Genomic DNA, 3,327 nt, shown 5'->3' on the forward strand with positions numbered 1-3,327 from the left:
AGTAGTATAGATTTACTTTCCTTGCAATTTTACTATGCTTTCCTTTTGTGCCTTCCAAGTGCTTGACAAAATGCTTGGTTGGATTTTAGTATAGATTTTTCTCCTATTAGCCTAGGTAGAGTAATTAGTGACTCTTGAGTTATCTAATACTTTTGTTGATTGATAATTAGAAGTTGCTAATTGACTTGAATGCCACTAAAGCTAGTCTTTCATCTAGATTAGGCTAGGACTTGTGGAATCAAGTTAATCCATCCACTTGACTTTCCTCCATGGTTAGAGGTTAAATAAGTGGGAGTAATGGACAATTGTGGTCACAATTGAGGAGGATAACTAGGATAGGACTTCCAATTCTCATACCTTGCCAAGAGCTTTGTTAGTTGTTAGTTTACTTCCTTTGCCATTTATATTTCTTGTCTATTATCTCAAAAACCCCAAACATACTTCATAGCCAATAACAAGAACATTTTATTGCAATTCCTAGGGAGAACGACCCGAGGTTTAAATATTTCAGTTTATAATATTAGGGTTTGTACTTGTGACAAACAATCTTTTGTATGAAGGGATTAGTGTTGGTTTAGAAACTATACTTTGGCGAGATTTTATTTGTGAAATTCTAAACCGTCAAAAATCCATTCATTAGCCACCCTCGAAAAAGCGTGGCCATTGACCACTTTTGGGCACACTTTAAAGCGTGGCAAGAAAAAAGTGTCGACAGACCTTTTTTCTTGTAGTGCTAGCTAGTGATAGATTTAATCCATTTAGAACTATGATCATTTCCCATAGTACATGGCCGGTAGTTTTAGTCGCGTACAATCTTCCTCCATGGTGTTACATGAAACTAGAGTATGTCATGATGTCCTTGCTCATCCCTAGACCATGTTCGCCTGGAAAAAGTATTGATGTGTATCTTCAGCCATTAGTTGAAGAATTGAAGGTTTTATGGGAGGTTGGAGTGGAAACATATGATGCTTCAAAGAATAAAACTTTTCAACTACATGCAGCACTTTTATGGACCATCAGTGACTTTCCAGCTTATGCTATATTATCGGGTTGGAGCACAAAGGGAAAGCTAGCATGTCCTTGCTATAATCATGACACCTCCTCTTGTTATTTAAAACATAGTCATAAATTTTTTGCTATGGATCATCCATATAGGATGGATAAAAGATCTTTCAATGGCGATGTTGAATTAAGGTATTCACCGGCTTTATTAGATGAGGAACAAATTTTTGAAGACTTGAAAGATTTTGACAATACATTTAGAAAGAAGCAAAAAAAATTGATGGTCCATGGAAGAAAAGGTCCATTTTCTTTAAGTTGCCATATTGGAAGAAAAATACATTACGCCATTGTCTTGATGTTATGCACATCGAGAAAAATATATGTGATAACATTATCGGGACTTTATTAGACATTCCAGGAAAGTCCAAAGATAATGCAAATGCTCGTTACGATCTCAAAGATATGGGCATAAGGAAAAAACTTCAACCAAAGGAGATAGATAGAGGCAAGAAAGCAAAAATTGCTAAGGCATATTTTAACCTTACTACTAAAGAAAAGACCATTTTTTGTGATATTTTGAAGTCAGTAAAATTACCATCTGGTAGTGCCTCAAATATTTCTTGGTGTGTTCATGTTGCTGAGAAAAAAACATCAGGCTACAAAAGTTATGATGCTCATTTTATGTTGCATTATTTGTTGCAAGTAGCTATAAAATGCACAATGCAGAATGAAGTAGCTGGTCCTTTAATTTATCTAGGTTCATTCTTTCACTTCTTGTGCCAAAAAGTTGTTGAAAATGATACCTTAGATTCTTTGGATGTAGATGTTAGAGAAATTTTGTGCCAATTGGAAAGAATTTTTCCTTCTAGTTTCTTCGATATAATGGTATATTTGCCTATTCATCTGGTAAATGTGTTAAGGTTGGGTGGTCTAGTTTAATTTAGGTGGATGTATCCCATCGAGAGATATTTGTGTAGGTTAAAGTCCTATGTTCGCAATAAGAGTTGCCCTGAAGGTTCAATTGCTGAAGGATATTTGACCGAGGAATGCTTGACATTTTGCTCAAGGTATTTAAGTCTTGATGTGGATACAAGGCTGAGTAGGAGGACATAAAAGTATGATAATTGCAATGAAGACGAAGTAAGAGCTGATAGCTATTTTGCATGCTTGGGGCAACCAATTGGCGGAAAGAGGAAAGGGCAACCTTTTTCTCTAGATACCAACTCAAAAATGCAAGCTCATCGGTACATCTTATTCAATTGTGATAAAGTTAAAGACTACATTAGGTATTTTTCCTATATATTTTCCAACTACCAATTCTCTATTAAAAAATATAACTAACATACTTTTTATTTACTTTAGAGAGTATGAGGAACATGTCAATGGTCAAACTAAAGGTAGAAAACGGAAGAAGGCAAAAACTCTAAGCCAAGATTTTAGTGAATGGTTCAAGGAGCGTGCTTTCTCATGAAGATGTTCTAAAGCAACTTAAAGATTTGTCTAGAGGCCCAAACACAGTTGCAAAAAGATTTTCTAGTTATGTAATCAATGGCTACAAATTTCAAACTCAATAACATGATGCTAGCCACACAACTCAAAACAGTAGTGTGACTTTGGTTAGCGAAACACCAAGCTTTGCTAGTGCCAAGGATAATAACCCAATGACAAAAGCCGTAACATATTTTGGTGCAATAAATGATATAATTGAGTTAGACTATTATGCATGTTTCAAATTTGTTCTCTTCAATTGTGATTGGTTTGAGGTTGAAGAAGAGAATTTTGGTTTAACTTCAGTTCACTTTAATAAAAGATGTTATCGGGATGATCATTTTGTATTAGCTTCACAAGTCCACTAATGTTTTTATATTCAATACCCTTTTAACAAAGACAAGCATTGTGTGATGGAAACAGTGCCAAAGAATTTATTCAATATGTATGATGGGTATGATGTTGAAGCCGAAGAGTCTAATCAAAAGGACCCCTTTGATCAAGCATATAATTTGTTCGTGCCAAAGGATGACTGTGAAGTTTAATGGAGTAGAGAAGACATGCCAAATACAATCATTGAGAATCCTTCAATTGCTCTACAACAAGCTGAATATGATGATAATTCTGATTTTTAATGAAATTTCTCTTCTCAACATAGAATAATCTTTTATTCTTTTATTTTTAGTTTAATTTACCTTGAATAGGTGCATTTCTTATAGATTTTTGGTTCTTTTAATATGTGATTTTGTTTTTTACTATTATGTTAACAACACTTTTATGTATACTAATCTCATTATTTATTTCCTTTTCAGAAAATGCTCAAAAAATTTGTTGAAC

The sequence above is a fragment of the Arachis hypogaea genome, chromosome 12, assembly GCF_003086295.3.
Source record: "Arachis hypogaea cultivar Tifrunner chromosome 12, arahy.Tifrunner.gnm2.J5K5, whole genome shotgun sequence".
NCBI classification, from domain to species: Eukaryota; Viridiplantae; Streptophyta; class Magnoliopsida; order Fabales; family Fabaceae; genus Arachis; species Arachis hypogaea.